Source organism: Acinonyx jubatus, chromosome B1, assembly GCF_027475565.1.
Source record: "Acinonyx jubatus isolate Ajub_Pintada_27869175 chromosome B1, VMU_Ajub_asm_v1.0, whole genome shotgun sequence".
Lineage (NCBI taxonomy): Eukaryota > Metazoa > Chordata > Mammalia > Carnivora > Felidae > Acinonyx > Acinonyx jubatus.
In genome coordinates, this window is record NC_069382.1 from 86,720,338 (window position 1) to 86,747,477 (window position 27,140).

The window sequence follows — 27,140 nt, forward strand, 5'->3', positions numbered from 1 at the left end:
TTATAATAAATTTTTAATACTAAATAATGATTTTAAAAGGAAAAATGAAGTGCTATATCCTATAATTAAATGTAAATATATTGACCAACATTATTGTGTGCCTCATACAATAATCTAACATTTTCTCCTTTCACACTGTTCACAGTTTAATGAAGTCCTACCTATTGAATTACTAAATACCATTAGAACAAAGAGACACCATGAGACAACCATAGCCGTCTCAGTTGAATTCACAATTGCTGGGTATTAAGTTTCCTCATTTATGAATGACAATATTGGATTAATGTGACTGAATTTGCTAGCTATTGACCAAAATTTATGGTCCTCTTTCCAGAACGCAGAATTTTCATTGAAAGGCAGCTAGCTTTACACATGCATGTGTAATCATGTGAAATGTGAACAGAAATAATAAGTACCCCTTTCTGACAAGAGCATTTAAGGAGTAGATGAGGCTTTTCCACAGTTTCTACGGTCTGGTTGCAGAGGACTCTGAGGCCTGTAGGACTGGGAGGTCACCGGATGTTAGGGACCTGAGTCTCTGAGTCACTCTAGGGGGAAGTAAGCCAGCCACCCACTAACCAGGAAGATTGGGCTGCACTGGACTAGGTTAATAAGTGAAAAATAACACTGTTGGTGAGGCTACTGATATTGGAGTTTGCTTGTTCCAGCCTCAAGGATTACACCAATGAAATGATTAATCACTGTATTCTACTTTATATAACTCAAACTATTAAATGAATAATTGAATATGTAAAACAAAAATAAAACCTCACCCAGTATAACACATACATAGTTAAGAGGCATCAATAACATAGCATTTGGTTTTCAAACCGTGGATAATTAGTACATAATGATAAAATACCCTATAAACATTCATTACAACGTTACAAGGATTTTGTGAATTACTTATTATTATTCTCCAATGTATAAGTGTATTAACTGAAGCTCAAGAAAGGTGATTATCCCACACTTGTAGACTTAGTAAGCATTGGAATTTGGAATTAAACAGAAATCTTTTTACCACCAAAACAGATCTAGTTCCATTATTATTTGCTCCCTTCTAAAATAGCTCTTAAAGCAATTGTCTCATTTTGCCTCTCTCTTTTACCACCACTACTTAATGGTAGTCTACCTAAGATGCCTCCACTTTCTGGTCAAACATTCAATTCCACAGATCCTTGCAGTCAAACTATAACTCATTATTTGGCTAACACCAGTCAACTCAACTTTCATTTTATATAGATTTAAGAAGAATGTAAGTCAAGAACAATCTCAGAGAGAGATGTTTAAAATCACAAAGGGTAATCATATGTCTTATGCTACTATTAAAGTTAAAACAGGAATTAATGATGTATATACTTATGTACACAGAATATATTTGGAAAGCTATATAAGAACCTTGTGACTGGATTCTTTGACTTATAATATAAGGGGAAAAGTCTTACATTTCTCAGTAAGCTTTTTGTTACTTTTAATTTTTTTAAATTTAATTCAGGAAATAAGATAAAGGCACATTTTTTGCAGAAATATATCCATATTTGTTTTTTAGTTTGCACTATAATAGATATCCATGACCAAATTTCTTTCTAGACAATATCTTCTGTTCATGTTCATGCTGATTCTTCAACCTGGAATGCTTTTTCTCTGCCAAAATCTAATTCTTCTTTCAAGGTCATTTGAAGTCTTGTCTAAATTTTTTCCCAATTTCCCCCACAGGAACAGAAAAATAAAATCATACTCTAATGTATAGTTCTTTCCTTGCATATGTCTTTTGATACTGAGCTATTTTGTTATAAGATTTGGATACACGAATTATCAGATCATGAACCCCTTGAAATTAAGAATTATCTTATATTCATCTTTGTTCCACAAAGTCTGGTTCTATCTGGGATAGAGTAACACAATCAATTATTGACCTTTGGTTGAGTCATTCCTTGGTGACATGTGAAATGATATCTTCCAATTTACCCAACTACATTCAGATCTCAAAGGCTTCCATACACTTACTTTTCCCTCTCAAATTAAAAAGACACAGAAATAAGAAAATTGGCATGCTTTCAAACCATAATAAAATCCCTAATACATGTCTTTTTCAGTGGGATTGGCAGTGGCCTTACTACATACCAGCTACATACCAGTTCCTAGATTGATCTTAAGTCAATCTCTTTCAGCGTTTAGTTTCATTAGCAGTGATGTGATAAAAGGAATCAGTTAGTAAGATGCACATTAAATATTTCTATCATTTCTGGGTATAGAAATTCTTTGGAAAATGAGAAAAATACATACAGTGTAAAAAATATTACCAGAGTTATTTTTAATAGTAACCAATAGTAATATTGTGCTTGAACCATTTATAAAAGGTAAAATCTTTAAGGCAAGGTAAAGAGGTAAAGTTCTATTTTATTAAGAATATTTATTAAGTGTAACACTTTTATAAACTTACCTGCTAATTCTGAAACCAGGAAAACACTACAAACAATAATATGCCGAGTACTGAGCAGATTAATGAATGAATATAAATAAAACACTTGGGGGCGCCTGGGTGGCTTGGTCGGTTAAGCATCCGACTTCGGCTCAGGTCATGATCTTACGGTCCGTGAGTTTGAGCCCCGAGTCGGGCTCTGTGCTGACAGCTCAGAGCCTGGAGCCTGTTTCAGATTCTGTGTTTCCCTCTCTCTCTGCCCCTCCCCTGTTCATGCTCTGTCTCTCTCCGTCTCAAAAATAAATAAACGTTAAAAAAAATTAAAAAAAAAATAAAACACTTGGAGCTTAAAGCCGTTATATAAATTTTATCATGATAGACTTCAAAGCAGGAAGAAAAAAAAACTTGTCCACAACTTGAGTGAATGATGTAATAAATGGCTAAAGCAGATGACTTAGGTCATAGCTTAAAAATTTGCTAATGATAATGGATGAGAAACTATGGTTAAAACAACTTCCCAGACAAAACTACTGAGATGTGAAAAACACAGAGAACTACATACAACAGCGGCACCGGAGCCATAAATCTCCTGCATCCTCCCAGATGGCTGTGTTGTCCAGTATAAAATATGTATGAGAGATTTATACGCATTCCTTTTATGCAGTGTTTATGTAGCTTTAGCTGGGAACCTATGCCACATCATTAATCTTCAGGGAGGCCTTTCTGTTAATTATTTGCCAAAGCACTTCTGGAGAAGTCAGTGTGAGTATTCAGCTCATATTAAAGATAAACAATATAGCATAGGTGTGTGTATGGCTTGACTACAATCACAGAGATGAGGTAAGGAAGACAAAGTCTGCACATTAAGTGTTGCCTTTTCACCATTCGCTCAAAATAATTGTGATTTTTACCTTTCACCCTAAAAGTCCATCAAAATGTAGTGTAAATCTAGTAATACTCTCTGGACTACTTGTGTGTCCACTGCCTTCAGTGTTTTTTCTCTTGTTTAATTCTTGAGATTAAAGGAGGAAAAACTAAAGTGTAACCAGCATGGTAGAATCCTGATGCATTGTCTTGCATTGTGGATGGAGGAGGAAACTACTTTAAAAGATTTTCCTGAGTTTAAAATACACCTTTTGAAAACGTTTCTGAAAAGTTCTCAATTTTTGGAGAATTCCTCTGGGTTTGGGCGTATAAATTAAACCAATATAAATAACTCTACTAATCTTGCTAAATATGGTTTGGATAATTTGTAGGGTGATTTTTGTTTTGTGTTTTCTTTTTTCTTTTCTTTTTTTCCTCATCATGTTGAGTTGTTTGAAATAAGTAGAAATGTGTGATATTAAATTCTCGCTGTTATATAGTAAACTTACTTCACAGTATATACAGTTAGCAGCTTTTAAAATTCCCTTTACCTTTTCTCTACTATGGTGTTTTCATCAGGCAAAAAAATAAGTTGAGAGTAGAATGGGTCTCAGGGGGATCTGTGGCAAGATCCATGGCATTGTTCTGGACCCAATGACTGTTGCTATTGTTCGTGTTGCTGACATGCACCTCAGTATGCACCCTGCCCTCCTAGAACCAGGGCTATAGTAATTCATGTCAACATCAAAAGGAAAAGTATCATCCTCCTCCTTTCCCTCTGTGCAGCAAGTCATTGACTGGTGGTCTCAGTTCCTGAGAGAGGCCAATAACCTGCCCACACCTATGACATTCCTGAAGAGACTTAGGCAAGGTCCAGGAGTGTTGACAAGTTCAGCCAGTTTGGGATATGTCATGAGTTTACATCACCCAAAATGTCATATAAAAATATATCTTCTAGGGCACTAGAAAGTATAGCATGCTCGCTAGTGACCAGAACACGATGGCCAAAATCTTTGTAAATGGTGTCATGATCTGCTTTATGTTGTCAAGAGCAGAGGTGCATAATTTCAGCAGTGTTATCCTTACTGAATATTACCTAAAGATTATTTTGTTTATGTTGCTGGTTGAGGGGTCAGCAGCTGCATTGGGAACTAAGTTGTTGGAAATTGATGGAGTAAACAAGGGGGTAAAATCTTGGAGGAGGATTGAAACTAGCCTATATAAAGATAGAAAAGAAGCTCCTCAAAGGCTTGCCTATTGAAATGTTTTGCATATTGAGAACTCCAGAATTTAAGTTTCTCTGGAGTATGAGTTTGTTAAAAATGATATCATAAAGAGTAGCCATACTAGGCTTCATTGGCATGGGTAGCAGTGTCAACCTTAAAAGTAAAATAGCCAGTTATTTTACCACCAAAATGGGTCTATTCAAGAATAGCAGAATAGTTGCAATTCAGGACATCTAAAGTATGGAAAACCATAGGCAGGTCAGGAGATCAAAAAAGAGGAATGCTACTTTATAGAGAAAAGGAGGAGATTGGAAGGAGCTGCTTTGAACAAAGTCCATTGGAGGAAAATGAGAGGTTAGGGTGGTGATAGTTTCTCATTGGCTCAGTTGCAGTGTTTTCTTATTGGTTGAGCCTGTTGGGCAAGGAGAAATTTTATCCTCTTCCTGCTGAAGTAGTAAAATAGGTTTCTTCCTTTTGGAGTTGGCAATTGACCAAGAATGGTAGGATGGGAGAGCTCCTCCTTCTGGCCTCCTGTCCACATTTTATTAAAAAAAAAAAAAATGTTTATTTTCTTGAGAGAGAGAGAGACAGAGACAGAGAGAGAACAAGTGAGGAAGAGGCAGAGAGATATGGAGACATACAATCCGAAGCAGGCTCCAGGCTGTGAGCTGTCGGCACAGGGCCTGATGTGGATCTCGAACTGCGAGATCATGACCTGAGCCGAAGTCAGAGGCTTAACCGACTGAACCACCCAGGTGCCCCATCCTGTCTGCATTTTAAATGAGGTTTATTCAGTCTTGGAACAGATAGGTTCTGTTATAGCTGGAAAAGATTAAGGTAATATTTAAAATAATAACTTATATAACACTTAGTACCTAGGATAAATGCTAGTGCTCGTGAATAGAGTCTGAATATCATCTCTGGGAAGCATGAACAATTTCCCCCCAAATAAGTGTTTGTTGTTGTTTTTGTCTTTAATATACAATACCATTTTACAGCCTGTATAAAATGTTCCGCTTGTACAATGAACATATTATAAATACCTGGCAAAGATCTATGATTCTTAGGAGACATTTGTTTCCTTGATCTTGTGTTTCCTTATAAGAATATTTTGCCTTTTACATTTGGAAAATCTAATTCATAAAATAACAGTTAAGGGGAAAAATAGTACAAATTACAACCAAGTTTTTATTTTATTTTATTTTTATTGAGGTATAATTGACATACAACATTATATGAGTTTCACATGTACAAGATAATGACTTGATATTCGTCTATATTGTGAAATAATCATCACGATGAGTCTGGTTAACATCTGTCACCATACACACAGAATTTTTTTCTTATGGGAACTTTTCTGCTCTCTTAGCAACTTTCAAATATGCAATACAGTATTATTAACTATAGTCATCATGCTGTACATTACATATCCAAGGCATATTATCTTACACCTGAAAGTTTGCACCTTTTGACCCCCTTAGTCATTTTACCCATCTCCACCTCCCCCCCAGGCAACCACCAATCTGTTCTCTACATCTATGAACTTGGGTTTGTTTTTGTTTTTGTTCAGGTTACACATATAAGTGAAATCATACAGCATTTGTTCTTTCACTGTTGGACTTTTTTCACTTAGCATAATTCCCTCAAGGTTTATCCAGGTTGTCATAATACAATCAACTGTTATATCTACTAGGAATCAGAGGGAGAAACAAGTAATTAGGGACCGCTTGGGAAATGAGTAAACATAAGACCTTGGGAAAGAAAAAAGGACACTAATAAGTTATAACAAAAATCTTGCTGCATAGCCTTATTCAGTATATTACACCTAGAAAGTAACAATAATATGCCATATAAATAATACATTCTTTGCTTTGACAAAAATATTTTTTATTGTGAATATGGCACTGTTTCAATGGGCATCTATTGAATATTGCAGTTCTTTATAGATACCAGTTACTAAGAGTTACAATATTTTATTATTTTTTGAAAATTAGAATTCAATAGGTAATATTTCCTTTCTTTGCTTAATTGTAAAGCTTGGTACAGTATCTCTGTAAGAAATTGGTTTTAGCAAGGGCTGTATAAATTTCATAAGACTATTATCTGTTTCACTTCGGATTTAGTTGCGCACACCAGAAATTGCAATTAGTAGTTTAAGCTTGCACGTACTTATTGTCACATATTAGGTCTCTCATGAAATTGTTGGAAGGCCAGAATAGTAGACTACAGCCTGTGCTTTTAGAAATAGCTTTCAGAGGCCAGTGTCACTCTGCCCCTGTAAGGTGGTTAAAGCTTTCACAACCCCTGCAGGAAGGTGTGAAATCTCCTGACGTGTGTTGAGAGCAAACCATGCCACTTCTACCACTATCCTTGCCAGCAAAGCAATGCTTCACATCCTGCTCTCATGCTTCACCGCATTTCATAGCCAAATGCCCTATGAGAGTACCTGATTTGTGGAATCTGAATTAGATCCAGGATCCTGGCTACATGTGAATCGGGGAAAAATGGTGACGAGCATTCCAGAATTTGCAACGCTGGAAAGCATATTTACTGGGAGTTGGAGTTGTCTTTGAAGGAACCATTCCCCAGGTTCTGCCCCAATTTACCCATTAGGGAGCTCCACAAACAGACTTCAGAGGCAGCAGAAATGGCACGAATAACTAACATACTCCTATCTAACATAGTGCAACCATCTCTCCTACAAAAGATGCATTTATCATGTGGTGATGATCATTCTTCCTCTGGTTCAGGTACAATTTCAACCTGATATCTTGTAGCTTATAAATTTAAATTTTATTGCCACCGCCATGGCATATTGAACAAAGGAAATAAGTGTGTCGTTATCATAGTCCTTTTTAAAAATGTTTAATGTTTACTTATTTTTGAGAGAGAGACAGAACATGAGTGGGGGAGGAGCAGACAGAGGGAGACACAGAATCCGAAGCAGCCTCCAGACTCTGATCTGTCAGCACAGAGCCTGACGTGGGGCTCAAACACACGAACTGTGAGGTCATGACCTGAGCTGAAGTCGAACGCTCAACCGACTGAGCCACCCAGGTTCCCCATCACAGTCTTTTTAAGTTGTGAAATCGTAGTTTAGGAGTTTCCTTTGACACCGTGTTCTATGACTAGTTTTTTGCTCCAAGTATGTGCCTTTTATATGAGTTCAGTGTGAGTGGTGCCTGAATAGGGCCCTGGGGCTTGTACATGGCAGAGGCTCTTCTAATCTTACCATGATTATTTATGTCTTCCTCCTTTCACTGACCCCTACAGTTTCCTTTATTTTCATCTAAAAGGTCAACTCAGGTATCTGTGCTTGATAGGGTAAGTCAAAAACATTATCCCTGAAAAGGTTGGGCTTCAGTACTCCTGCCTGTATTAAGTTGATGTAGCTTTCCACCAACTTTAACCTTGGATATAAGATCCCAAAAGATACCCTAAAGAATTCTCTAGAATTCACACATGTCCTTCCCCCCATTATGTAGCAGAAATGCTAACTCCTCTTGATAGTAAGGATCGGTCACCCAAGCCAGTAGAGCAAACTCTTCTCCGACCCTTGGCTCAGAGACTCAAAGAGCCCAAATGACTAGATGGCACTCTTAACTTGCAGCTAAATGGAACAACTATTGTATACCTGGACAGAAACACCACTCCCTTAGACTAGCTCTCTAAACTAAAAGACTTTTAATTAAAAACAAGGGAAAAATGAATGTGAAGGGTCTTTGAGTACAGGTTGGGAGAACTATTTTGTCTACCTCTTGGTTCCCAGACCTATGTATTCCAACTAAAGGTTAATTGATATCATGTATTGTACTCAACTCAGAGAAATATGTGCATCCTTTAAGAAAGGTTTCAGACCCTATTAGATCTTATTATCTAACTGGTGCTATGACCAATGCTTCACTAATAAATAGTCTTGAAAGCAGTAAGTAGCCACGTGGTAAAAATAAAATAGTATACATTACTCACCAAATCTGTTGAGATAAATTTCAAATGGGTCAGGGTTTTAAAAACAAATATATAAGTATTAAAATAATAATAACAAAGTGAAAGTTTTTACAACTTTTATTAAGAGTAGGGAGAATTTTTCTACCCATAATTTTATCCCCCCTAAAGGAATTAAAGAAAAGATGGATAAATTTGACAATATAGAACCTAAGAAAGGCATTACTACAGGAAATGACATTCTAAGAAAAGTACACAAAAGCAAAAGTAAAAATTGACAAACTGAAAAATATATTTCCATATTGTACAAAAAGATTGAATATTCCTAATGTGTGAAGAGAGTCTACAAAAAAGAAAACAAAATGTGACACAAAAATTTGCAAAGAAAACCCCAATTACCAAGGAAAGATAAAGAAATGCCAAATTTTATGTTATTCCTGCCAGCCTAAAATGGGATAATTATAGCAAAATAAAAATGAATAATTACTGAAATGGATTTTACCCAATCATATATACAAAGTCCATGAGGATTTTTTTTTTTAAGAGAGAAAGTGAGAGAGTGCGAGAGAGGGAGAGGATGAGGGAGAGAGAGACTTTTAAGCAGGTTCCACGTTCAAAACAGAGGTTGATGCAGAGCTCTAACTTATGATCTCCCGATGAGATCATGACCTGAGCAGATATCAAGAGTTGGACGCTTGTGCTCACTTTGGCAGCAAGTATACTAAAAAAAAAAAAAAAAAAAGTTGGATGCTTAACTGACTGAGCCACCCAGGCACCACCGAAGTCCATGAGTTTTTAATGACACAAAAGATAAAACTTTATTGGCTATCAGTGAACATTTTTGGGAAACCAAATATGTACTTTTAACCACTATACTATATAGCCACTAATTAATAGAATATTCTCTTTTGTATGGACTTCCAGGAAATCAGAAATAAATTTGCAACTTGACCTTAGCAATTTATCTTCCCTGTGATCCAACTGACTACTTCTATTTGTTTGCATCTGTGGTTTGTAAAACACTTACATTTTTTTTTTGCAAGCCACTTCCATTCCTTTATAGAAGAAGATAAGGCCCTATAAAATAATATTTTTCTCAATAAATGTGACTATAGAGCCTCACTGATATAAAGAAAGAAATGAGAGGCTGAACGACAGAGATTCTGAGGAGAAACCAGAATAAAATTCTTCCTGAATGTAGGATATGATTATTTGTGCCGCAGACTAAGAGATGGGCTGAAGACTGAGGAAAGACAAAATGGAAGGTCAGCTTTGGGAGTTGAAGACAAAGCTCATGTTAGCTACCAATGATGTGTTGTAGTAAGTGGCCAGGGAAAGCCAATCTTCCAAGATGAATGTAATGGAGCCATGACAGATTATATTTAGCCTGAATGTTATTAGATGCAAGCAAAGTAGGAAAGAGGAAATAAATGAATTAGTATCACATTTAGTAGAGACGTAATTCACCACATCACTCTCTGTGTAGGGCAAAACTGATTAATCAGATTTATTTAGTAGTTCCACTCTTTCTTTATCTCTCTCATTCAGTACAGTGGCAATTTATCTACAATTTTCAAAACTGTATTTAATGGAATATACATCAGAAAGGTGATAAAATACATGTTATCTTCAGAAAAGTATATGAAAAACTACTAAAAAGTATTGAAGTTAATGTTGCTAGAAGCCAATAGATATAAATAGGTGACCTATTAATAGGTATAAGTGTTAATGAACCACAAATATTGTAGCAAGCAAAAGGTAATAAAAAAGAAAGTGTTATGTAAGGCTTTTATGAAGAAGACTGAAATTAATTTTCAGTGCAATCTAGGAAAGGAGGTGTAATTTGAATACAGAAGATCAAAGGAGAAGGTAAACATACACCCTGGACCTTAGAATAAAAAAAGAAGAAAATGGGGATGTTAATGCAAGGAGCTCATCAATCACGGAGCTATGATGATTTCTTGAGATTATTGTAGATCTGGAGACATAAAATAGACTCTTGAAAAGATGTAGAGGAGATGTGAATAAGCAGAATGGAAGGGAGAGGATAAAGTAAATGGATTCTATCATGGGATATAATCAACTGTTTAATTTAAATCCCATATGCCCCATTTGATTATGTTGACAAGTGAAAAGCACATTCATCTAAATTTTTAAAGTATTTAGACATTAACCAATATAATATGAGTCATCTAAATGGTACATTGCAAATAAAAATTAGATCAACCATTTAAATTGAAGCAATAAGAAATGACATTAAATTATTCAATGACAAATAACTCTATCCAGTTAAATGTCATACACATTTTTAAGGAATTCACTTGTCAGAAAGATAGCTAACTGCTGAAATGATAAAGAGTATGGTAAATGCAGAAAAGGTCAATTAGTAATCTACTGTTTTTGAAAGCAACATCTTCTGGCATTTATTCTATTATAGTTGTGCTATTCTGTTTTATTTATAGAATGAAGATGGATAACTTTCATGACATATGCATCTCTCAAGCAGACTGAAAAGAAATTATGTTTAATATTTACATTTAATGAAATCATAATACACTGCTAATCAAATTGTTACCTTTTAAATGGCTGAATGGAAAATCAGGGCTAAAACACTTGGAAGGAAAAGAAAATAACTTCTATAATATTTGTGACACAGACCTTAAATTAGCAAATTAAAGAACTCATTGCAATAATATATAGCCCAGTCTGTTTTGAATATTTTTAGCAATTGCCAAACTATTTTTGAATTCACTTATATAAGTTCAGGTTGTAATCACAACTAATTTAAAAGAATCATCCAAAGATAACAAGAATAGTATGCTATGTTATTATCCAGAAGGGACTGAAATAATCCTTTTTTTTAAATGTTTATTTTTGAGGCAGAGAGTGAGTAAGGGAGGGGGACACAGAATCTGAAGTCGGCTCCAGGCTCAGAGCTGTCAGCACACAGCCCGACGAGGGGCTCGAACTCAAGAATCGTGAGATCATTACCTGAACCAAAGTCAGATGCTTAACCAACTGAGCCACCCAGGTGCCCCAAGAGACGACTGAAGTAATTCTAAATGATGGCTTTTTATTTTCAGTGTGAAAAAACCTCCCTGTTCCCACTTTATGACTTTTAGATTGTTAATGAAATTGTTTCTGTTTGACTGAATAATACCCCTTATGGACAGAACATACATTCCAAGACCCCCAGTGGATGCCTGAAACCACTGATAGTACCTGTCAGAAAACACTATGTATATACCACTGAACAATATATATACTATGTTTTTTCCTATACATACACACATGTGATGAAGTTTGCTTTATAAATTGGGCATAGTAAGAGATTAACAATAATAATAATAAAATACAATAATCATAAAAATAGCACTAATAAAAGTTAAGTGAATATGGTCTCTTTCAAAGTGTCTTATGGTACTTCACTCCCCCTTCTTATTCTTGTCATGATGTGTGATAATAAAATGTCTCCATGATGAGATGAAGCAGGCTAAATGATGTTGGCATTGTGTGGTAACATTAAGCTACTATTGACCTTCTGACAACACATCACAAGTATCATCTCCTTCCTGACCAAGGTTGATGGGGTAACTGAAATTGTGGAAAGGGGAGGACTACTGCATGTAATATGTCAAAAAAGGACTTCACGGATGTGATTAAGACAATGGGATTTGAGATGGGTTGACTTATCTTAGCTATCTGGTGGCCCCAGTCTAATCACAGGAGCCCTTGAAAGTGACACACTTTCCCTGCTGAGATTAGAGAGAGATGCCTCAGAGGAACTGGAAGCAGAAGAGATATAACATTGTGAGAAGTATTCCACCTGTTCTTGCTGGCTTTGAGATATACCATTACCAGGAAGGAGGCCTCTGGGAGTTAAGGTGGGGCTGGGGTGACAGCCAGCAAGTAAACAGGACCTATGCTGCATGCCAACAACTTGAATGAGCCTGGAAACAGATTTTCCCCTTGGATCTCCAGAGAGGAATACAGCTCTGGCGAAACCTTGATTTTGGCCTTGTCAGACATGAGCAGAGAGACCAGCTGAGGACATGGGACTTCTGATCTACAAAACTGTGAAAAATAAATTCATGTTGTTTTAAGTGATGAAATGCTGAGTAATTTGGTACAGCAACAGAAAACGAATACAATGTTTTCTCAGCTTTTCTTATGTGAATTTTTATATGAAAATATTTTTCCTACTAGCTGGAGTTTTAAGAGGGTATTGGTACATATGATCTTGGGTTACTTGCTCTAAAATGCCCTCTATTTAATTGTCTATATAACATGATTTTAAAGGAGTTGAATGATAGCATGACAAAATAGAAATAAAAGCTTAAAAACTTTTCAACAACTGATACAACTTGTTAGCTCTGTTAATTATGTTATACAAACTTCTAATCTTCTACTTACCCTTTTATTATTTGGTGACAATGTCTATACAGAATTGAGAGAATCTATATAAAAGTAGCATAACACAGGATTTGAAACATATGTATTTAATAAAGTCAGTTTCCTTATCATCTGCCTTTCTTGGACAAAATTGCCTGCCCTACTTTTCTACACATAACTCCTGATGACTTATTTGGGTTAAGAGACCTTATTTATATATTTATTTATTTTGTGTATGACTTATTTTCTTCTAATAATAAGAATGTCTTTGTTTAAATTAATACATAAACAACTCCACAGCCATCACATTGTCATTGTTTGCATTCTTACGGATTTATGTGATGAATATTTTTTTTTATTTTATGAATTTTTTCTGGGCATATTTTGGTGGAAGTAATGAAAGTTAACAGTGGGAGTGCCTGGGGGGCTCCATCCATTAAGTGAACGTTTCTTGGTTTCCGCTCAGGTCATAATCTCACGGTCCAAGAGTTCAAGCCCTGCATTGGGTTCCGAGCTTCCAGCACAGAGCCTGCTTCAGATCGTCAGTCTCCCTCTTTCTCCGCTCCTCCCCCACTTTCGCACTCTCTCTTCCTCTCTCAAAAATAAATAAAATTTAAAAAAAGAAAGAAAGAAAGTTAACAGTTTACTACAGGGAAGTAATACCTAACATTATATCTGGGACAAGCAGTCATAGTTCTGGGAAATCTAGACAGATGGGGCAGAAAGAGAGAAGAGTATTCAGCAAAGGAAAATGAGAAAAGATGATTCAAGGATAACCTTTATTTACTTAGTGATTTTTTCCTTAAGTTTAACCATACCTGAAATTACACATTTCAGGTACTCCATTTTCTTAAGAAACCAAGCAGAACTTGTAATAATTTAAGATCTTTAGAAATTTGAGAATATATTATATATATTTCTCTTTTTATTCCTCTTATGAAGTCATGTTGTAATACTCCTCTATTTCCTTCATATATGTGTAATTTTGTGGGCATCTATATAGTATGTAATATCAGGAAATAACAGATGATCAATGTGTGGTTTTATTATCCACTGATGACAAACTTTTGAAATACATTTATTTAGTCTAAACAAAGCAGAAAAAATAGGAACAGTAAAGTTTCTACTCTGTCTTGGAAAAATGTAAGCAATTATTTTCATCTAATACTATATAAGCAACTTAAGTATAGATTTCATTTTGGGAGGGAGTGATTTCAACGTTTATCTTTTATTTTATTTTTATTTTCTTATTCCTAAATCAAGCAGTGATTCTCTCCAGTATTTACTTCGTGCTGTGGGAAATAGAAAACAAATGCCGAATATGATTTATGTTTGCTCTAGGATCGAACGGTGACTTTAAAAACTGTCCTGAGTAGATCTAGTGTCCCAGATGTTACAGGTACAGAATGGCCTCTATTAGCCACAGCCCGTGAGTGTCGGAAGCTGAGACCCTTACCTCAACCACATTTTGTATATAGTAGGTGCGAGACTAAACTTTTTGTTGTTATTGTTAAGCCACCAAGATTTGGGAGTTATATTATCACAGCAGAATTTAGCCTATGCTGACTGATATGAATGAACATTGGTAGGTAGAGTTATGGTCCTCTTCCAACAAATTTCTAAATATGTGGTATCTCCGTAGTGGATGGAGAATGGTGTTGGCAAAATGGTGAGTGTGGTACATAGCGACAAAACATCCGGTAAAACTGCCCAGCAGTAACTCAGGGAGTAGATCACATAACAAGTGGACATTAGTGGTGTGTGCTAGATGCTTTTGACTGCTTTTGTCAAGATTTTACATGAAAAAGATGAGCTCAGGGAAGAATTTCCTGGAATAAGAGAGAACAGAGCAAGAAAGAAAAGGCCTTGAGGGCTGGAAAGGTCAACTGCTTCAGGACTTTAAATAATAGGACATATATTTGAGAACGTAGTTGAGATATGAGAGCCAATTAATTCTGGCCTGGCAGCAAGGATCGAATCAAGTTTATGGCTGTCAAACATTGTTAAAATCTCCTTGGGGATTAATGTGGTGCTGAGTAAATTCTTTCAGTTTAATAAACGGTTGCTTAGTCTTCCAATATTCTACATAGTCCTGTTCAACTCAATTGTGCCTATTAGACCTGCCATGGACAGAATATTTGGATTCCACCAAAATTCATATGTTGAAGTCCTAACCACAATGTAAGTGTATATGGTGATGGGGTCTCTGGGAGATAATCAGGTTTAGATGGAGATCATGAGGTTGGGACCCTCATGTTGAGATCAGTGTCCTGATGAAAAGATGTATCAATGCACTCTCTCCCGCGCTCTCTTGGTCTCTCTGCCACATGAAGACACATCAAAAAGGTGATCATCTGAGAGCCAGGAAGAGCTTTCACCAAAACCTGAGCATGTTGTCACTGATTTCAGATTTCCTGCTACTGAAACTGTGAGAAAATGCATTTCTGTTGGGTAAGCCACCCAGTCTATGCTATTTTGATACAGTAGCCCAAACAAAGACAGATCATTAAAAGATTTTCTGTTTTACCATCACCAGAAAATACATGTATAGGTTGTTTTTTGTTTTTTGTTTTTTGTTTTGTTTTGTTTTTTTTTTTTTTGCATGGAATATATGGTATATACTCTAAAATTCTAAACGTCTTCTTCAGTCTGTATTAGTTTGCTATGGCTGCCTTAACAAATTACCACAAACTGGGTGGCTTGAACAATGAAAACTTACCGTCTCCCAGTTCTGGAGACTAGAAGTCCAAGGCCAAGGTGTCAGCAGAATTGTTTCTTTCTGAGGGGTGTGAAAGAGAATCTTTTCCATGCCTCTCACCTATTTTCTGGTAGTTTGCTGACAGTCTTTGGGATTCATAATCTTTGGCTTCTAGAAGCATCGTCCCAGTATCTGCCTTCATCTTCATATAGTATTTTGTGTGTGGGTCTTTGCGTCCACACATAGGGTGGTGTGTGTGTGTGTGTGTGTGTGTGTGTGTGTTGAATCATTTTTATTTTGAAAAGTTGAAAAAAACAGGAGAGTTCCTGTGTATTTTTTACTCAACTTCTCCAATGATAAAGATCCTACATAACCTTAGCACAATTACCAGAACCAGGAATTGACATTAGATCAATACAATCAAATAAACTTTAGACTTTGTTCAGATTTCAGTAACGTTGACATGCGCCTCTTTTTGGTGTAGGAATTCTATGAACTTTTAAAATATGTTTAGATTTATATGTTAATGTTTGTATAATAAACTTCACACCTAATATGTAGAACGGTTCTACCTCACCAAAGACACTCTGCCCCACCTATCCTCCCCCTTTATAATCATACCCCTAACCCTAGGTAGGAATCACTGCTCTGTTCTCTGTAATTTAATTTTGTTATTTTAAGAATGCTGTATAAAAAAACTTAACAATATGTAACATGTTGAGACTGGCTTGTTCATTCAGTGCAAGGCCATTGAGCTCCATCATAAGTGTACCATTTATTAGTAGTTGTTTCTTTTTTCACTGAGGAATATTTTATTGTATGAATGAACTGCATTTTACCCATTCGCCAATTTTTTCCATTTGGACTTATGATCCATTTGAGTTGATTAATTTTTACTCTTATTTTTCTGTTCTCAATTTTGTTGATTTAACTTATTTCCTTTCTTCTGCTTGCTATGGGTTTGCCTTGCTCTTCTTTTCCTAGCTTTTAGAGGTAGAAGCTTATATTCTTGATTTGATATCATTGTTACTTTCTAATTTAAAGATTCAGTGCTATACATTTCTCAGCACTGCAGTAACTACATATCACTAATTTTGACAGGTTGTACTTTTTAAAATTTTTATTGAGTTAAATTTTTCTTTCATTTCTATTGAGACTTTCTCTTTGGTCCAAAGATTACTTAGAAGTCTATTGTTAAATTTCCAGGTGTTTGGAGATTTTTCCATTACCCTTCTATTATTGATGGCTCAGTTGATTTCATTATATTCAGATTTATAGTCTGTATGTTTTCAACTCTTTTAAGTTTTTTGTGGTGTTTTGGAATTCATGATGTGATCTATCTTATTAGTTGTTTCAGTGGAACTTCTAGAAAGAATTCTGCTATTGGTGGGCTAAGTGTTCTACAAATGTAAGTTAGATCCTCTTGGCTAGCAGTGTTGTCCAACTCTTTTATATCCTTGTTGATATTCTATTAAGTAATTCCTGAGTGAGATGATTTGATGTTCTTAACCATAATTATGGATTTTAAAAATGTCTTCTTTCAGTTCTTTCGGTTTTTGCTTTAAGTGCTTTGAAATTTTCTGGTTGATGTTTACATGTTTAGGATCACTATGTCTTCTTAGTTGATTGACTTATTTTTACCAGTATGTAATGCCACTTTCTGTTCCTGGTAATTCTCTATGCTCTGCAGTTTATCTGGTAATATTATGGCCGCTCATGTTTTCTTTTGGTAGTATACGTGTAATATATCTCTTTATACCTGTTTATTTTCAATTTACCTCTACTGTTATATCTGAAATGAGTTTCTTACAAATAGTATGAAGTTGGTTAATCATTGTTTTTTACCCACTCTGACAATCAGTCTCTTTTAGATGATGTATTTAGACCATTTGCATTTAATTTAATTAGTGACATATTAGGGCTGAAGTGTGCTTTTATATTTTTTGTTTCCTCTTTTCCTTAGTTCTCTCTGTGTTCATTTCTTATTTTTTTTTTTTGCCTTAGAGTGGATTGCTTAAATGTTTTTTTTAGAATTATATTTATCTATAGCGTTTTTGAGTGTATCACTCATTTAATATTGCTCTAAATTTTTTATTTTATATATACAAAACTTATTAGAGTCTACCAATCATGACATTTTAGTGGTTGCCATGTCTGAAGAAAGGGATGGGTTTCTGTGGTTATAAATAGTAGCATATGGGATATTTGAGGTGATGGAACAATCCTTGTCTTGATTTTCATAATAGTTACATGAGCCATGTCGTCGTGATTGACTTTAAGTCGGGAGAAAATCTTATAAAATTTCAAGTAATATAAAATGTACTAATTTAAAAAAAATGGTATCTGCCATACAATGGTCTTAACTGGACTTATTTGCAAACATGATTATCTCTTGGCAATTCTTAAGCTGTTTAATAATGTAAATATCCTATGTGTAATTAGTATTATACCTTCTCTTTTTGGCCTCTGATCTAACAAGTCATTTTTGTCCATAAGACACGATTAATATCCTTTAATTATTCAATAGACATTATCTTCATTGGTAATCAAACATGCATTCTAGTTCAGTGATCATGGGAAACAGTAAAACAAACTTTTTAGAAACTGAATAACTTTTAACTTTCATTTCTGTAGAAATTGACAAAAGTAGAAACAAGGAAAAAAAAACACCCAGTGCTTAAAATAACCATGTTATACTGTTTAAAGATTATTATGTTTCATATTGGATGAAATGTTTCACAGAAAAACACTTGATACTACACTTAACTTATATGGTAAATTTTGTATCAATAAATGTATTTCCAAGGAGGGAGAATAAAGCAATATATGAGTGATATATATCTCTTTTCATTCAAAGGTTCATTTAGTATAATTTTTTGTTCTCTTTGCAAAAATAATTATTATTCGAAATTTAAGATAGGAAAATACTTTCAACACTTGAATGGTATTATCAAATAATGTCATCAGAGGGTAATTCAGCAGTCATACATTTTAAATTGGAAATAGCATTACTCTCCATTCTGAATTTATGTAAATACATGATTATCATAAAAAGTTCAACTAATAAAAAATTTATAGAGAATGAAATGAATATTATGCTACTTTCTAGACTTAAGAGTTTTTAATATTTTAGTAGTTATGCTTTCAGAAACCTTTCTTTTATAGTTTTCTTTTTTCCTTCTTTCCTTCCTTACTTCATCTTTATCTTTCTATCTAAATACAGACATTTATATACGCACATAATTGTACACACTTATATTTATCTGTGTGGGACAGATAAATGGGACTCTACCTACATCATTTTTGTGTCAATGCTATAGACATTACATCCCGAAGTGAGTATAAAACACTCACTGATTTTGTCTAGTGGTTCTATCAGTTCCTGAAGGGATGTTGAAGTCCCCAACTATAATTGTGAATATGTTTACTTTCAGTTATTTCAGTTTAGTGCTTCATGTGTTTTGAAACCTTGTTAGGTGCATCCAAATTTAAGATTGTCATGTTACCTTGTCTAATAGATTTATATATAAGTGTGTAATTCTCCTGTTATTCTCTGGCATTGTATAGTTTTGCTTTTAAGTCTACTTTGTCTGATATGAATAGAGCCATTCCAGCTTTTTTGATTAGTGTTTACATAGTATATATTTTTTATACTTTAATTTTAATACATGTGTATTGTTATATTCGAAGTAACTTTCTTTTGGACCACATATAATTGAATTTTAACATTTCATCCAATTTGACAATCTTGGTCTTTAAGTTGATATATTAAGACCATTTTAATTCAATGTATTTATTGATATATTGGATTAAATTCTTCATTTTAATATTTTTTCACATTTTTTTCTCCCATATTTTGATCTTTTCCCTTTTCTTGACTTCTTAAAAGTAAGATAAAATTCTTTTAGTATTCAATTTTAATATATACATAGTATTTTTTTATATAGCTGTTTACATAGTTTTATTTTTATGCAGTTGATCTAGAAATTATTATATACATGTTTAACTTAACATACTAAAATTATAGTTTATAATTTACAGTTTATAAATTGAGACCTCTGGGGATATTGCGATGGGATGGATATATCTTGCACATGGAATGGAGCCCCAGGAAATAGGATAACGGGTTGAATGATGGTCCTTAAAAGGTTATCTACTAATGCCTTGAAACTGTGATTTTACATTATTTTGGAATTAATTTTGATAGATATAATTAAATTAAGTATCTTGAGAAGATCATCCTGAATTATCCAAGTAGGCCCTAAATCCAATGATCTGTGTCTGTGTAGGAGTGAGGTAGAGGGATATTTCACTATCCTTGGGAGCCATTTTGAACAGCAAAACAATCAAGAGAAAGCACAAAATATAAGGAAAAAAGGTGGCACCAAATTGACACAAATGAAAAAGACAATTGTTTATAATATAAGAGTTCAAACAAGAAGGGAGAGCTTTGCCTCATTTGATCTCAACTGGGAACATACATGGCGGGAGAGACCAAGGTTTTGCTGCACTGTGAATGGCCACAAACGACCACAAATACCATAAGTATTAATTTAGGCGTTATAAATGTTAGTGATAGGTGATTTTCCAAATACAGAATCCATGGAAAATAAGATCAGCTGTATATTCCTTGAGAGTAAGACAAGGCAGCAATGACGTTTCTTGGCACTGGCATGGCACCCATTTAGCTGTCAGTTTTGTTTAGCACCATCCTATTACAAAGTTGGCGGGGCCATCGAGGTCCTGCATTTGAATCACCAATACCAAGAAAGATTCTGTATATAATTTATCTGACACACTTCACATAATCTTCAGTTTTGGCATCCCACCGATCCAGAGCCTAGTAATTCATGAGGAAGTATAGTCTATTTGTCAAATAGATTATTGAAATGAAATTTAATCAATAATTCATATCCATTTAAAAGGGAAAAGCAACAAATCAAACAGTCTTGTGCCAGCAGCTTTAACATTTATAATATCACTTAATCTCAACACAGCTCTGTGACATATTATATTTCCGCTTTGCCAAACATGAAGTCAAGACTCAGAATGGTTTGTCAACTTGCCCATGATTTCATATATAAATATGATGGAGAATGAGTAGTAAAACTCCTATATGTCAGGCTGAAAAGTTCATGACTGTGCCTTGTATCATCGTCTGCCTTTTGCCACTTTACTTGCATCAATTTATTTGATTCAACAACAAAATACTTTAGCTCCCTATAATTGCAAGGTATTGTGCTACCTCCTGATATCACAGCTTACTCTGCCAGCTCTGAAAAGTATAAGACAAACCACCTGTTCATTCTCAAAAGTCTGGTTTCCTGAACAAACTTCTGGGAGATACTTCAATGGAACAGGTCTTTTGCTTGAAGTGTGAAATATGAAATCACTTGTGCAACATAAAACAATAGAACAGTTTTGAAATAATTAAGTATAGTCTTTTTTTCTATCTCTGCACTGAGATCCAGCTAAGTGACATTTTTTTTTAATTAGGAAAAATATAAAGAAATACTCTTAACACATCCTTAGCTTTTTTCTCTTTTCATATATATTATATCCCAAACCAGAAAGAGAAAGAACAAAGTCAATGGTCATGGCTCTGTGTTTGCTAGTGTGAAATCAGCAAGTGATTTTGTTTCAATTAAAGAGAAATTCTTCCTTTCTATAAAGATATATGTGTGTTATTTTAATCTAAGAATTATTTTTTGCTTGCAATATATATGTAATATATTTTTAAATTATTTGAAATAATTTTGAACTTACAGAAAATTTTCAAGCACAACAGAAATGAGTATATTTCCCTGTACCATTTGAAGGTAAGTTACCAATCTGATGCTCTACAAACAATAACATTTTTGTGTCAAACTTCAGTATAACCATCAAAATCAAGAAGTCATTATTTTTATTTAATTATCATTTTTTCTCAAATTCTTCAAATTTCACCAGTTGTCCCAACAGTGTCCTTTACAGCAAAATGGCTCAGTTTAAAATCACCTGTTGAATTTAGTTTCCATATCTTTTCAGTCTCCTTAAATTTAAAGCTGGATCTTAATTTTCCCTTGACTTTTAAGACCTTGACAATTTCAAGGATTGTTGTCTGGAAATTTTGTAATTTAGAGTTTTCTAGGGTTCTCTTTTGATTAGATTCCACAGGAATATCATAAGGAACATTTGTTCTACATGCTGCATTTGTTAAATGGTGTTCTATATCAATCTGCACCATTATGGTGATATTAATTTTGATGATCCTATGAGAGTGGTATTTGTGGTTTTTATCCAATTAGTCTCCCTTGTACTCAAAAAATTTTTTGGGTGCTGGGACCTAATCATCTAATATGCTGCTTCATATTGAGCTTTAAAATAGTTAATTTCAAAATTGATACCCATATGGACTAAACCTTCCCTATTTTGTTCAGTATGATATAATGCTACTCTCATTACTTGCTTGGGTACTGAAATATCTTTAGATTTAGACAGTGAAACCCTTCAATCTGGCTTCTGAGTCCTGTGTTACATACAATCATTCTTTGAACACTCCCTCTTTTTCTGATCAAGTCATTTCAGTTTAGCGTGGAAAATTTTCCTGCAACAGCCTTGGAATCAGCCATTCCTCCAAAGACCGCTAATTCCTTTTAGTGGAAAATGGCATTTAGAATTGAGACCTGAGCAGTAGAGGTAGGGCGGTGTTACTGGTTCCAGGTCTTTTCAATGGAAAGACCTAGAGAATATTTCTTAGACAGTTATAGTGAAGATTAAGTAATGCAATAACATATGCTAAGTCTCTTGTTTGGGGTATGGGACATTTTCTTGATGTTTGTTGTTTTTCTTCTTCAATGTATAAGCACATGCTCTTTGCTTATTTCATGCTTTCTCTGCTTCTTCCTTATATGCACTGTTTTCAATTTCTTTCTGCATCCGTTCAGTTGGGTGGGATAGCCAGTGTACTTATATATTTAAACGCTGATGCTAAACGCAAGTCCTGAAATCTTATTCTTTATTAGTAAAGCATATAGGTCAAGGATATAAGAGAAAAGGTTTCAATTAAATATTTATACCAACTGATATCTCTCCCCAACCAGAGAGAGAGAGAGAGAGAGAGAGAGAGAGAGAGAGATGTAATTAAGGTAAATAGGTCACTTGGAAGTCTGGAAAACTGAAACACAGCAGCCTCTGCTAAATAGGTCAGTTGCCTCTCATCTCCAGCAAATTTCAGCTATACATGAATATTTGCTCCGTACTGCCAGATATGTTTCCTACTTTTAAAAAGACTTTGGAAATTAAAGTCTACCAATTTTAAATGTTGGCAATGAATTACTTTATTTGACTTAACCTTTTATGTTCCAAAGTATACATATCTGCATGACAATAATTTAAAGCCTTTTATTTAAATAAAGATCAGGAAATATTTATAACCGAGTGGGTTTATGTTAGAAGAAGAACAGCTGCTGTTTTCAGGGGCTCCTTTGTGGTTCAGTCGGTTAAGTGTCTAAGTCTTGATCTCCGCTCAGGGTATGATCGCATAGTTTGTGAGATCAAGACCGACCTTGGACTCTGCCTTCTTGGCGTTCTCTCTCTCTCTCTCTCTCAAAATAAATAAACTTAAACAAATATAAAAAGAAATAGCTGCTGTTGTCATTCCTTTAAAAAAATAATGTTTATTTATTCTTGAGAGAGAGAGACAGAATGTGATTAGGGGAGGGGTAGAAAGAGAGTGAGAGGGAGACACAGAATCTGAAACAGGCTCCAGGCTCCGAGCTGTCAGTACACAGCCCGACACGGTGCTGGAACTTGGGAATGGTGAGATCATGAACTGAGCCAAAGTCCAACTCTCAAGTGACTGAGCCACCCAGGTGCCCCTTCATTCCTTTCTTCTTACAAAGGACTATATGTCAGATCTGAGGTAACTATTCTCATTTATCTATTTGAGCAACATTATTCAGACCTTACTATGTGCAACGAACAATGCTGGACAAGGCAATAGGCAGACAGACAAAAATGCTGGATTTCCTTTCCTTATGACATTAGAACATTGTAAGGGGAAGTATGAGTATGAAAAAAATAGGAAAAAAATAAAGCCCTTAAACTAAAGCAAAATATATTGCAATAATGATACAACAGAGAACTATAGAATTCTAAATTAAAGAGAGAGATTAAATTGAAAAGATTAAGCTGGGAAAGAAAAGATAATTTTCATGCGCTTAGTAATGAAGCTGATTTTTAAACATTTAATAAAATGGATGTGGAGGAGAATAGGTCAGCAAATGCAAACACATTGAGTGGGAGGTGGGGAATATGGGGAGGGTCTGTAAAATAAAGCTATTTGTGATAAGCCTGGGAGTATATAAACTAACATGAAGATCACAACTCTCAAATCTATTTCAACCTGACATAGTGGGGATTAGATGGTGTAGCACTACAGAAGTGTAAATAGATATAAGAAGAATAAGATAATGAGAGAAATCGTTTAGAAATATAATTGTCTTTTTGTTTGAATGGAGGTTGAGAGATAAAAATCAGCTACAAATGACTCCAAAATTTCCATTCGAAGTGATAAGGAGAATGCCCTTAATATAGCAAGAGTGGAAAAAAGATGATTTGTGAGAGGTGAGATGGTTAATTTGTATTTGAAGCACGTTTGAAATATAGGTGTAAGTAATTCATCTATTTTTCAGAAAGTGATTGAGTAACTGCGGGGAATAAGCTTAGAAATTCCCTGGACTTACACCGATGGGTTACCAAGGTATAAAGAATTACTAAGCCTTAGGATGCTCTCACCCAAACTTGGGTAAACAAGATAGGGCCCCCAGAATAAAGTAGGGAGGGGCAAGGACCCCAAATAAAGTAGGAAGGGGCCAGGGCCCCCAGAACCGGGAGGGAGGGGCAAAGTCCCCAGAATACAGAGGGGGGAAGGCCCCCAATACCAAGGTGTATGAGGTAAGGAAGATTAGGCATGCAGGGCAAAAACTTGCCCCAATTAAATAACAATAGCAGAAATCTGCTTTTATAGGAGGGAAGGACCAAGTTGGTCCAAGCTATAGACTGTTGTGCTGCTGGTGAAGCTGCCCAGAGAGGAGCTAATTAGCAAAAGAAAAGGTGCTTTGTTAACCCTGAGGTTGCTTGCTCTCTCTGTCTCATTCCCTAGACTAAGATAAACAGACACATGTCTCATGTCTGCTGTAAGCAACCTTCTGCCTGGCCGCCAGGTGCCAGGATTTTGTTTTGTATTAACCCAAACCCCTAATCCAGAATATCTTCAAGACCTCCTTTCCCTCACATCCATGACTTAATGTTCATAGATTTATTGTCTCTTTGTGCACATCCATTTCCATGTTTGTAAGCCTTCTGATCCTAATAAGAACGGGGCAAGGACCCTTATTCTGGGCTCTTGTCTTTTCCCGGCCATTAACCATCTCTCCCTTTTAATCCTGTGTCCCGTCTCTTGCTAGACAAGAAAGAACTTTAGCCTCAGAGTCCATGACAAGTAACTATTATATGAGAAGTGTCAGATCTTAGCAACAAGAGGCAAATAAGCACGGGTGTTTTCCAAGAAAATTCCAGTGTAGTAAAAGCTATCCTAGAGGTATGCATAGGGTGCAGGTTGAGTACAGAGAATAAACAGGTAGGTTACAGGAAAAAGAGGTCTAGTGCTCTCTGGGGGAGTCAACCTTTAATATTTTTATTGTTTTTAATTTTTTTAATTATTTATTTAATTTTGAGAGAGATTGAGAGAGAGAGAGAGAGAGAGAGAATGAGCAGGGGAGGTGCAGAGAGAGAGGAAGACAGAAAACCTGAAGCTGACTCCTGGCTCTGTGCTGTCAGCACAAAGCCCTCTCGCCATGGGGCTCAAACCCATAAACAGGGAGATCTTGACCCAGTCAAAGTCAGATGCTCAATGGACTGAGCCACCCAGGTGCCCTGGTGGGCTCAACTTTTAGAGTTGTAACATCTGACTATGAATTGTAAGTGTTGTATCCTAAGGCAAGGAATTTTCCTTTATTCTAAAGCCTAGTCAAAATGTCTGAAATAGTTTTCACTGACACTGAAAAAATCAGATGTATATCTTTGGAAGATATCTCAGGTTATGTTGTAAATAATTGATTGCAACTGCAGATATCATTTGCTAACCCCAGATGCAAATGCTCATAAAATAGAATATTTTCTTATTATGCAATATGTACTAATTATCATCACATTCAATTGATAAGTAAACAAGAATATAAACAAATGGTTATTAATTGTGAAACTATCATGAATTAAACATATATGTGATACAAAATAATAAGAGAGTTGGACCAATGGGTCAAGCCCCTACTTGGTCTATGAGAGATCTCTGAGAAGGTAAATATATGCTTAGACCTGAAAGATAAAAAGGATCTAGTCATGCAAAGAGAGAAGTATATTCTAGGAAGTAAAGATAGCATGTGCAAAGATCCTGAGGTTCAGGATATTTATACTGTATTTTGAAAATTTCATTATTCTTCAGATAAGGCCACTTTCCAGAAATTGGCCTTATTTGAGGACCTTGGAAGCTGACACTGCTCACTTGTAGGCCTTAAAGGGTTGTTACTTTCCCAGCAGCAACCACCCTCTCTTTCCTTTATTCTTCTTCCTCTCCAACCCCAAATTTAACTACAATAAGCAATTTTTTCCCAAAATTTTCAGCTTCCTGATAACCCTCAAATAAAAGAAACAAGCTATCTTCACATTTAGGTAGGAGCATTTAATCCTTCTTCCCAAATCTTTTTGCTAATGGGATAAATTCTAGACACTCACCAAAAAGAAGAAAAAAACAAACATACATATACAAACCCTAATTTTGCAGATAATTTCCATGGATTGATTTAAACCTGTACATGGGAATCTCAAATGACATCTTAAAATCTACCATTAAGAGTTCTATCGCTTATTATCATTATTAAAGAGTTCTATAATTATTAAAATGACAAGTTTTCATTATTCCAAAACTTGAGGTATTTTCCACACCTTACACATTTTTCTCTTAACATGTTTCTAATTTCAAATCTAAGACTTAAAATCTTGGAAGGAATATGTAAATAATTACATACAAATGTTTCATATAAGTATTCAAGCTATAAAATCAAACAATCAAAATTCTTTCAGCTAACTAAAAAAAAACCTTATTTATTTATTTATGTATTTATTTATATGTTTATTTATTTTTGAAAGGCAGAGAGAGAGTGTGTGAGCAGGGGAGGGGCAGGGAGAGAGGGAAACGCAGAATCTGAAGCAGGCTCCAGGCTCTGAGCTGTCAGCACAGAGCTTGACACGAGGATCGAATTCACAAACCACGAAATCATGACCTGAGCTGAAGTTAGAGGCTTAACTGACTGAGCCACTAGGTTCCCCAAAATTCCTCTAACTAATTTTACAGTGAAGGTGAAACAACCTAGAGGAATTCTAGAATATAAAGTTATACGAGATTCCCAGTACGGTGTAACTGAAATAAACTACCTTTAACATTCTTGGTTTTTAGTTCACTCATATAAGAATTAAATAGTATAAAATATACAACTTACATATAAAACACTTTTGAAATGTCATTAAATATTTTTTTAGGTGTGGGGTCAAA

At 35.0% G+C, this 27,140-nt stretch overlaps 1 long non-coding RNA gene across 2 annotated transcripts in view; it reads left to right on the forward strand.

Moving 5' to 3' along the window:
* The window catches only part of LOC106976175 (uncharacterized), a 191,600-nt gene that overhangs the window by 106,416 nt on the left and 58,044 nt on the right, over nucleotides 1–27,140 (forward strand). Inside the window, exon 4 of one of the 2 annotated variants that reach the window (XR_003422620.2) lies at nucleotides 10,920–12,636. The exons of the other annotated variant lie outside the window; for it this stretch is intronic. This is a non-coding gene — a long non-coding RNA (uncharacterized LOC106976175). Of the gene's footprint in view, nucleotides 1–10,919; nucleotides 12,637–27,140 lie in introns of those variants that run through there. 2 annotated transcript variants of the gene reach the window in all.